Source organism: Marmota marmota, unplaced genomic scaffold, assembly GCF_001458135.2.
Source record: "Marmota marmota marmota unplaced genomic scaffold, marMar, whole genome shotgun sequence".
Lineage (NCBI taxonomy): Eukaryota > Metazoa > Chordata > Mammalia > Rodentia > Sciuridae > Marmota > Marmota marmota.
Genome location: NW_025999982.1, coordinates 20,407,548 through 20,418,793, shown reverse-complemented (window position 1 = coordinate 20,418,793; position 11,246 = coordinate 20,407,548). Strand labels below are relative to the sequence as shown.

General features: G+C 37.1%; 1 non-coding gene across 1 annotated transcript; it reads left to right on the top strand.

The window, feature by feature from the left end:
- The first annotated feature begins 10,587 nt into the window (after positions 1-10,587).
- On the top strand, positions 10,588-10,694 carry LOC125617537. The gene has a single exon (XR_007348579.1). It is a non-coding gene; the product is annotated as a U6 spliceosomal RNA (small nuclear RNA).
- The last annotated feature ends 552 nt before the right edge of the window (positions 10,695-11,246 follow it).

Here is an 11,246-nt window from a genome sequence, read left to right as displayed (position 1 = left end):
GGGGGGAGGGGAGTGCATCCAGAATCACTCTTGGGATTTAGGAACTGAATGAATGCTCGTGTTACTTTGCCAATATTAACTAACCCTCAGATCACCATGAAATGAAATAGCCTTTCCAATCTTTTTCTTTTAAAAAAAAATTTTTTTGTAGTTGTAGATGGACAGAATGCCTTTATTTTTATTTGTTTATTTTCATGTGGTGCTAGGATGGATCCCAGTGCCTCACACATGGTGAGGCAAGTGTCGGCCGCTGAGCTACAGCCCCAGCCCTCCGATATTTTTCTTATATGTACCTGCTCATCTCATAAAATGGCTTTATTCTTCACCTGGCATATATTTATTGATTGTCTACCACATTTCAGGCACCATTTTGAAGTTGTATAGCTATTTGGTCAGCTTTAGTATGGGTGTTCTAAATAGCTCAAGATAGAGCCTAGTTAATCAGTAATCTAAGCTGCTGCTGTAATGAAAGCTTTTTTTAGCATTGGCAGGTCATTTGCAACAAATAAAGATGCCTTAGCTGAGTGCCAGCTGTGAGCAAACGGTAATATGCTACAAATTCATAAAAGTTATGCAGGATGACTCCTTGTCAAATTCTACCTGACTGAACAGGTCAACTCTCTCAGCTGAAAGTTTCTTTTGTTAGGAAAGGCACAGATTCAAGCCCTCTTCTAGACTCTGAAATGGTATCTACTAGTAGGGGTATACTCAGTCTGATTGGGTCCTTAGAACGGATTCCCTAATTGCTGCTTCTGTGGAGTACAGGTCTGAGTATGCTTCAGTATGGTGTTTTTAGTTATGCACATTTGGACCTGAGATCACCACTATTAAATCTCCAGTCGTAGTCTTAGTTATGCTAAGAAATTACATGAGACTCTTTATAACAAAGGTGAAAGAAAATGAAGCCTGTTTAACTGGCTTGAATTAAAGAATCTCTGCCACAAATATTGGCCCTAAATAAAGACCCACTAAATAATATTGGCCCTAAAATTCACAAATTTGGTTGTTTTACTCTACACACAAACCCTCCTTAATTGATTCAATTGTGTGTGTATGTGTGTACAATCTCTTTGGATTATTATTTTAGGATTCTTTAGATCAACAAGTGTGTAGTCATTCACTGAGATTAGCTCATGTTCAAATGGCAAAAGTCTCATTTAGATTTTGAACATATTTAGCTGCCATTTGCAGACATTTCAGCTCCTTTCCACTGGAGCAAGAAAGGAAGCCTAAATTCATGTTCAAATTTTATTCCCAGCATTAGTCCTCTTGTGGGATTGCAGAAAGTCATCTACTTTTCATGGCCTGCATGGCTTTCAAACACTTCCTCACATTCCCAGATCTCATCCTTCAAAATTCCCAGTGATATCTATTATACCAGAGGAATAGGATATCAAGTAAATGATTTTTTTCCAGTGTAGGGAATTCTTCTAAGGCTCCAAGAGGAGGGGGAAAAAAAATCACCACTGCATCCTTTGTCCAGCAGCTGGGGCCAGAAACAGGATTGATAGAAGAGGTTTAGGAAACTGGTCTCCTGCTGCCAACTCACCTACCCCTGTCCCAGTCATTATAAGAAAACCATCAGGCAGCAGAGAAGAAGGGGGTCTCCTTGCCCCAAACACTACATAGGAAATGAAGTCTTGTTTCTTTCTTTCTTTCAGTAGCTCTATCCTGGCTGAACAGAAGAAAAGAGAACTGAGATGATGGGGCTGAGAGAGAGCAACAGAGAAGTGCTGCACCCTGATCTTTTGGCCAGGCAGAGTACAGAAGCATCCCTTGGACGGAAGTTCACTAGGACTGATTGTTTTCCTGGTATTCCTCTCAAGAGAGAACCAGCAGCTAGGGGCTGCAGATCCCAGCAGCTAGGGGCTGCTGTTCCTTCTGCCTGGAGTACTTTCAACGTGACTCCTTCTTGTCATCCATACTCAGTTCAAACATCATCCCAGAGAGGCCTTTACCCTCTGTATCTCATGTTCAGAGCAGTTTTGGATTCATTCAGTTTGGATGTGAGAAAGAAGGGAAGGGAGGAGGAGGGTGGGATGGAGTAGAGCTGGAAAACACCACAGCTGTTAATTTTATTACAATGCATGTAGTTCTGGATCATCTCAAAACACATAAATAATAAAAAAAAACTGAACTAGAATGCACACAAATATTAGAATATTGGACTTCCTCTAGGATGTCTAGGAAGTAAGAGGAAAGTGACTAGGATAAAGGAAGCATATGTTGATATTTTAATTAAATGGTCCAAATAGCTTAAATTCTGAAGTGGAAAGGAGGATTAGACAGTTTGTACATAGAGCATCTCTCTATCCAACCCCAGTGGTTTGTATATGAGGAGGAGAAAATGATATTTTCTGGTGAAGAATTTTTCTTGTAACCAAGAAACTAAAATTACCTTTATCAAGATAAATACATTGTTTTTTCAGTGCCGGGGACCAAACCCAGGTCCTGCACATACTAGGCAAGTGTTCTACCACTGAGTTACAACTCCAGTCATACTTCTTAAAGTTTTGTATTCTGTTTAAACAAGTGAAGCACCTTGGATTCTCCCTTCTGATCTGTTAAGAACCCTCGAGGGTTGAAATTTACATTTTGAAGGTAAGTGCAACCTTTCAGGTAACCATGATAACTAATAATTTTAATGTTTGGTATCAAATGCAACTTTTTGTGCTATAAAACTTTGTTCCTGGAAAGCTGGGGTGCTGATTCTAGCCTGCATTAGGAGAGACAGCCGCTGATCAGCTCTCTTTGTGTATATAAATACAAGTTTGTTTTAATTTGATTTAAAAAAACTGACAAAACTCACTTACAAAAACTTTTAGAAACTCAATCATCTCTCAGTCATATACACACAGCTCTATGTATGTGCTGGTGGTTTGCTAGTTTTTGGTACCAAGTCACTGCCATCACGTTGACACCGGAATCCCTAGAGGATGGTCACAATCATTAATCATGAAATTATTAACATTTATATGGACAAATCAGAACAGTCTGGATACCACTTCAAGTGTTTTGAATTGGAGTCAGGAAGACAAGCCATACTCAATATGTATGTATGTGTATGGAGGAACTTTATGTATTATGTATTTACAGAAATAAATTTTATATGTGTGTACAAATATAGATTTGGAAATAATGCACACCTGAATGTTCAGATTTGGATTTTCCAAATGGATTTTGTGATATGGGCCACTATGACATTTACTTTACATAATGACTCTCCACGAGTAAGGCACACATTAATCTTTTTAAATTCATTAATATTTTCCCATAAAATTTTCCCACATAAAATAAAATAAAGATATTAAAATAAAAGAATGAAATTGGAGCTTTAATAGTAGAGACATGTTCAAAACCCATCTACCCCCACCTACTGGTTATGACCTAACAATATATTCTTTTGTGTAGACTAAAAAGTAATCATCAGTGCTTGTATGATAGAGTAGGATTCAGTCAGTGGCATGAGAGTCTTGGAGAAGGTTTGAAGCTGGACTGTTGATGATGCCTTGCTAAGTTTTTCAGTGACTGGTATATTTTCATTTGGGCCTTCTTAACACACCTTGAGAACACAGGTTTTATTCATAGTGTGACAATCTGTCGGGTGGACTCTTAATTTTGGTCTTGACATTTAGATTTTATTTATAATGCAGGTGAGACCAAAAGAAGGTCCGAATGGTACCTGTGTAATTAATTTATTTAAAATATATTTAGAGGGCTGGAGATGGAGCTCAGTGTTATTTTGCTTAGCATGCCCTGAGTTCAATCCCCAGCTCTTAAAATCAATCAATTAATCACACCTGTGCATGCTTGGATTCCACCAGGTCTCAAAAGAATTAATCTTATTGAAGATGAATGTGGACAATAATATCTTGTCACTGCTGTTTTTGCTGTTAGTTGCATGACAGCCAGGAGGGTATTTTGTATAATTCAAATAACTGATTTGCTTGCCAACCATGTTAAACAAATTAGACTGCATAGTGCAATCCCTGTCAGTCATGGCCTTAGTTAAAATCCTCACCCACCGATGCTTCCTTGTCCCCTTTGCTGTTTGTTTTCCTGCATAGAGTTGATCACCATCTAATACATGGTTTATATTTGTTTATTACTTATTTTCCTCTTTCCTTCATTGTCTCCAGGAGAACAAATGACTTTGCCATCTTATTTGCTGCTTCCTCTGATCCTAGGATAGTTTCTGGCCTGTAGCAACAGAGATAACCAATAAATAATTGTTGAATTCATGATAGAAAGAATGAAATTGGGCTGGGTTATGGCTCAGCGGAAGAGCGCTTGTGTAGCATGTGTGAGGCCCTGGGTTCAATCCTCAGCACCACATAAAATAAAATAAAGATATTAAAAATAAAAGAATGAAATTGGAGCTTTAATAGTAGAGACATGTTCAAAACCCATCTACCCCCACCTACTGGTTATGACCTAACAAGTTAGTATTTTTATGTTGGAAATTTTTTTCTGATCACAAAATAATATATGCTTATTATAAAATATTCAGATAAAATGTAAAATGTAGAAAACAGTAAAAGAAAATAAATTATCCCTGTCCCCCAAAATTAACATTTTCAGTACATAGCTTCTGACTTCTTTTTAAAAATTTCTTTATTTTTTCTTTTTTAGTCATATATGACAGTAATGTATATTGTGACATATTTATACAAACATAGAGTACATCTTATTCTAATTAGGATCCCAGTCCTCTTGTACATGATGTGGAGATTCACTGTGGTGTATTCATATATGTACATAGAAAAGTTAAGTCGGATTCATTCACTGTCTTTCCTATGCCCATTCCCCTTCCTTCCTTTCATTTCCCTTTATCTAATCCAATGAACTTCATCATGCCCCCACTTTGTTGTGTATTAGCATCCACATACCAGAGAAAACATTCGAATTTTGATTTTTGGAGGTTTGGCTTATTTTGCTCAGCAAATAGTCTCCAGATCCATCCATTTACCTGCAAAAGTCATGAAATCATTTTTTATGGCTGAATAATATTCCAGTGTGTGTGTGTGTGTGTGTGTGTGTGTGTGTGTGTGTGTGTGTGTATCACATTTTGTTTATCCATTCATCTGTTGAAGGGCACCTAGGTTGGTCCCATAGTTTTGCTTTTGTGAACTGAGCTGCTATAAACATTGATATGGCTGTGTTACTCTAGTATGCTGATTTTAAGTCCTTTTGGTACATTCCAAGAAGTGGGATAACTGGGTCAAATGGTGGTTCCATTAAAAGTTTTCTGAGAAATCTCCATTCTGCAACCAATCTGGAAAGTCCCATAAGCAATATATTAGTGTACCTTTTTTCCCACATCCTCACCAATGTTTATTGTTACTTGTATTCTAGATTGTGGCCATTGTGACTGGAGTGAGATATAATCTCAGTGCAGTTTTAATTTGCATTCTCTAACTGCTAGAGATGTTGAACATTTTTTCATATAGTTTTTGACCATTTGTATTTCTTCTTTGGTGAAGTGCCTGTTTAGTTCCTTTGCCCGTTTACTCATTGGATTATTTATTGTTTTGGTGTTAAATTTTTGAGCTTTTTATATATCCCAGAGATTAATGCAGAGCCTCTAACTTCTGAGCTTAGTCTCCATATGTGAAAAACCAAGGTTATAGCACTAAATTTGCAGAATTTATGTGGAGATTAGAGATAATATATAGAAAATGACTTTCCCTAGATGCTCAAAAAATTAGATAATTGTTGTAATTTATCTATATCTAAGACAAGGATATATTTATTTATAGATCCAATGGAAATATTCTACAATTCTGAGGCAAATTCAAAAGCCTATGGCTCCATTTTCAGAAGTTTATAGGAATTAGTACTATTGAAAACAGTCCTTATTAGAGATTATCCTAAGAGTTAATTCTAAGGCTGTTTGTAATACTACAATTGGAGAGAGGGCTCCTGTTCTTTCCTTAAGAGAGGAATACATATGGAAATTTTAAAAAGCTATCTTTTTAAGGCATTTACTATGTACCAGGCTTTGTGTTGAGTATTACTTTCAGATATCTTCTTATTTAGTCCACACAATCATCATGTGCAACAGTTACTATTATTATCATCCCCATTTTGCAAATTAAAGAGCTCACAGAGTTAGGTTATGACTTGTCCAGGCCATAGGGGTTGGTAAGAAAACCAAAACGCAAGCTCTGGATCTGACTACAAACTCCTCATTCATTGAGCGTTTAAGAATAATATTTAGTGTGAATGTGAGGATCCACATGCAATCTAGAAGCATGCAAGATAGGAATAATAGGCATGAGCCTTCTGTTCCACTACTATAAATTTATGGAAGATTAATCAGTCAGTTGACTCACATTAATATGAATCAGGACAGTAAGCACTGATAGCTATTAGGTAATCTAATAGAAATAACAGTTTTCTGATTCGAAAGTTCACTTTCAGATCTTGATCTCATAATGACTTCACCAAGATCCAGGACACCACCAAGGCCATGAGGGACCCAGGCACCATCTCAACTACAGTGACAGAGAAATCAGGAAAGAAGATTGGAACGTGAGTAGTAATGGTCAAGAAAACGTTTTATGCAGTAATTTGAACTAAATTCTTGACATGTCAAGTAGCCCTTAGTAGCTAATGATTCCTAGTAGACCCTTTGGCTGCTCATGCCAAGGTCATGTTAATGGCTACTATGATTAGCACTGGAGCACTCCAGAACCACTCCCACTGTGTCTTCCTCCTCCTCTCAACTCTAGCCTTCCTCCATCCTCTGAACTCTATTCTAATTATTGCCTCCTGTTTTACCAAGATTCTTATTCCTAATGTCAGCTCAGGACTCTTCTGTTCTTCATGACTTTGCTTGAATGCTTGCTATCATTATTCTTTACCTTGGATTCTACCTCATTGTACATTAATCCGGACTTTGGATTCCTTTTTGACAGTGCACCCCTGGGAGGAAGAACTATTCTTGTAAGAAACCAAAGGACTTTGGTTTTAGAATGACTCGATCTGGAGGCTCCATCATTCACTATCCTTGCAGGCTTGACTAAATCCTGAGAACCAATTCTTTTTCCTGTGAAAATTGGGGAAATACCTCTTATTCTGAAGGCTTGTTGAGACTAAATGTCATAATAAATGGGCAAGGGTCTATGTCAATGATGGGACATTTTAGGCTTTGAGTAGAAATAACTTTTTCTATCAAAACTACTTTTAGGGTTTGTATATGTGGTGTCTCCAAAAAGCTCATGTGTGGGACAATGCAAGAATAGTTCACAGCTGAAATGACCAACTTATGAGGGCCTTAACCTAATCAGTGGATTAATTCACTGATGTGGATTAACTGGGTGATAATTCTAGGCACATAGATTGTGGCTTGAAAAAGTGTGTGTACCTCTAGATCCAGTGGTAAGACAAAAGCAACTTTTTGAAGAGAAGTGTTGAAAGAGATAGTAAGTATCTGAGGCCTTAACGTGTGCATGCAGCCTTCCTGAGCCTTTTGAACAGAGAGGTAGGTAATATGTGGGCCTTGATTCATGATGTGCTTTTTGGGTGCATATTTTGTCATTGGTGAGCATCCTGGATTTCATGTCCTGAGCTGCCTTCCTCCACCATGGCCTTCTGCCATGATGTGGGCATCACCGCAGGCCCAGAGCACCAGAGTTGGCCATCTATAGACTGAGCTTCTGACCTGTGAGCCAAAATAGCCTTTTATCAATTAAATTGTTTTTGTCAGGTCTTTTGTTCACAGTGATGAAGAAGCTGACTAGAAGCAGTCCACATGAACTGCTAGACCAGGGGTCAACACACTCCTTCTCTAAAGGACCAGAGAGTAAATATTTTAGTCTTTGTAGGCCCATACAGACTTGGTCATAAATAATCATTATCTCATTAAGTATGTAAATTTGGACCAGGGTTGTACATGAGTATTGCAATCAAATTGTGTCTTTCTGTATCTCCTATAAACTTTATGTGCAAATACAAAACAGAAAGTTTCTTTGTACCTCATTCTGTTTAACCTACAGGAAAATTTATGCTGCTCTAAAAGGGTGTAAACTTTCCTCAAATCTGTCCAGCTTTATGGTCTCAGAAGTGAGCTGCTAGTATCTCTACTTTTCTACTAGATGTAGTCACAGAATACATCTTCTTGGTTGCATCATAGGGGAAAGCTACTCTAGGCATGAATTCTGGTCAGAAAAATTATCAGACAATAGTTCAGTATGTACAAAAAAGTATGCAAGATAGGAATAATAATTTGTACATGCTGTTCAAAGTACAGCACATATATATGTTTTGTAAGATTTATTAAAAAAAAAACTTCTCTGAAGAAAATATATCACCAACAGGTATAACTTGACTTTTCACTTTCAAAGAGCCTGTACCTGTAAGTCGGTTTGCACAATGCCTTCTGTGGCACAGCTAAAATACACCCCTAGCTGAGGTCAATAGCAACTATCAAAAGCATCTTCTTTCTTCTATTATATGGCCAAGAAAAAAGCAATGACATAGGGTCAGAAAATGAAAAGAGGCAGTGCTATCGACTTTTAATGGCAACACTCACCATGGACCCACTGAGTGCCATTCATCCTTTAAAAGAACCCTTCATGAAAGATCACCCCTATTTTATAATTAAACATACTAGAACTCAAAGGGTTTAGACCTTCTGCCCAAGTTCATCTAAATGGCAGTTGATCAAGCTGGATTTAATCTCCTGGATTTCCCAGCTATGAATGATCATGCTCCTTATACCATACCAAGATGCTCCTTGCAAAGATTATTTTTAGATTATGTTCAAAATCTAAGTGAAAATTATGCCATTTGAATGTGAGCTAACCTCAGTGAATGATTTTGTACCTTTTTATCTAAAGAATCCTAATATATATATATATATATATATATATATATATATATATATATAGAGAGAGAGAGAGAGAGAGAGAGAGAGAGAACAGAGAGAGAAAGAGAGAGAGAGAACAGAGAGAGAGAGAGAGAGCATCTAGGGGTAAGACCACCTTTAGATCCTTGCAAGAGGGGCTCAGTTTCCAACATTTACCTCTTCTAGCCATATCCAATTCACAGGGTTGGAATTCGAGTGCCAAAGGGACATGCCCACATGTAGTCCAAAAGACTCCCCCTATAATTATGCTCCAAGTTGCCCAGGATCATGGAAATGAATGCTCAAAAATGGGTCCTGGTTGGTCTCATCCTAGATCTAGTGGGAAGACAAAGGCAACTTTTTGAAGAGGAGTGTTGAAAGAGATAGGACAATCTAGCTGAGGCTTTAACATGTGTGCATGCAGCCTTCCTGAGCCTTTTGAACAGAGAAGTGATATGTGGGCCTTGATTCATACTTGTGTCTTGCCCATGTCTGAGGCAGTTGTGACGACAGTAATTAGAATGTATATAAGCAGAACAGTGAGATCACCTTTGCTAAGGTGAATGAGTAAGGAGCTGACAGAATGAAGAACAATTCATATAGGTAACAAAATGACAAAGTAAGGAAATCAAACTTAAAGTAATAAAGAAACAGTAGCAAATCAATCCATATAAACTCAAACCACATGCACACTTGTGTAAACAAGAGCCAAGTGAAAAAAAGTATTTTTTGAAAATCTTAGGAAATCTCCTTTACATGGATCATGTTCTATTCGGCCTTTTAAAAGGAACTATAAACCCCTAGCACTCTCTGCTTCACCTTGGCTGTAAGAGTGATTCCAGCAGAGGCCAAAAATGGAAAGGCTGAGTGTGCAGTGATATCAGCAGCCACATGTGGCTGAGGAGCAGGGGCTCCATTACACTGGACTATAATTGGTTGGTAAAAATGCCAGCAAGCCAGGCCTGCTTCAAAAAAAGGGATCAGATTGAGCTCAGTAACTCAGTAGCAGAAGTCACATTAGAATTTTTGCATATTAGTGAGACACACACAGCTTCTTATAAAACACACAAAGAGACCCCCAGGGCAAAACAGTTTTGTATATTGAGTGTGTTTATTACTTTAAAAAGTAAACGCAGTTAATTATGCTTTCTGATTACAATCATGTAGAAGAAACCATGCAAATAAGATGAAAACTGATATAAATCGAATGACAAAATAGTTGTCATTGGTTGTTGGGCTATTTTTTTTCCAGGAAGCATTTTAAATCCAGAAGTAATGATGGCCTGTTGGGTGAGTGATGCTGAAAATGGTGCATAGAAGCAAAAGAAACAAGGTAAAAGCTCTACTTCAAGTCATAAGTAAAATGCATATTTTACATATTAGTTAATTATCAGATGGATTAATGAATGTCAGATCTATTCAAGCAGTAGATAGAAAAACCAGCAATAATCCATTTTATGATCTTGGGATGAGGAAGTCTTTCCTAAACAAGAAGTAAAACTCACATGTCATGAAAACAATTGACAGACTTAAATACATAAAAATGAAACACTTCTGTAAACAAATTTAAAAATGAAAAGTAGGCTGGGAGGGAAATTATCTGTAGCATATATAATAGGCAATGGATTAATCTTAAAAAAATAAGCAAACAAATAACTAATGGAGCAAAAGGACATAGATAGGCAATTGTAAAAGAAGAAATACTGAAGTCTGATACATCAAAAGGTAGTCACCTCATGCTCACTTCAGCAGCACATATACTAAAATTGGAATGATACAGAGTAGATTAGCATGGCCCTTGCGCAAGGATGACACGCAAATTCATGAAGCATTACATATTTTTAAATGTGTCTATATGTGTACTATGAATTGAAATGTATTCTGCTGTCATGTATAACAAATTAGAATGAATAACTTTTTTAAAAAAGCAAATAAATAAATATGATGATTTAGATTTCCATAAAAAAGATAGTCATCTTCACCCATTTATTATGCCACACAAATTAAAACATCATGAGGACAATTTGGAAAACACTGGGGAGATTAATATTGAAAAAATTGATAAAACCCAGTTGTTTGAAGGTAGCAGGGAAAAGAGGCATCTTTTAATGGTGGAGTATAATTTGGTGAACCTATTGGGGGGCAATTTAAGAAGAACTTTTTAAAAAACTCACAATTCCCACCTAGATCTCTGTTCTATGGAATGACTTGTACACACACTCATGAATAGGCACATGAAGCATTATCTGTTAAACTGAAAAAAATTAGAGTTAACTTGATATTAATCCAGAAAATAGATGAATTATGGTTTCACTCTGCTATGAAGTGCAATGCAGTGTCCATAAGGATGAACTAAGATGAGCTAGATTATGGTGGCATGGATTCACCAGGAAGT